Here is a 417-nt window from a genome sequence, read left to right as displayed (position 1 = left end):
TGTCAATACTTCCCTTTCCCTTACTGACTCATATGTTTCCATTTCTAGAAATAAGCTTCTACTAATATTTATTATAAACCCACCGACTTCCACAGCTAATAAAAGCAAAATACTTCAGATGCTAGAAATCTGAAATAAAAACGGCACTTGTTGAAGAAACTCAGAAGATTTAGCTGGCATCAGCTCTGGAGAGAGAAATAATGACTCTTCTCCAATGTCTATGATTTTTCACCAAAGAAGGTTCATATCAGGTTTGAAACATTAACTCTATTTCTCTCTCCTAAATGCTGCAAAACTGGCTGAGCTTGTTCGCTACCTTTACTAATTTGCTGACACCCTTCCCTGTGAGGACATTTTTCCATTCTTCATGTTTTTCCACCTATGTTGCATTTGTTCTGAGTTGTCTTCCTTTTTCTT

The sequence above is a fragment of the Chiloscyllium plagiosum genome, chromosome 6 (genome assembly GCF_004010195.1).
Source record: "Chiloscyllium plagiosum isolate BGI_BamShark_2017 chromosome 6, ASM401019v2, whole genome shotgun sequence".
NCBI classification, from domain to species: Eukaryota; Metazoa; Chordata; class Chondrichthyes; order Orectolobiformes; family Hemiscylliidae; genus Chiloscyllium; species Chiloscyllium plagiosum.
This window is presented reverse-complemented; position numbering follows the sequence as displayed.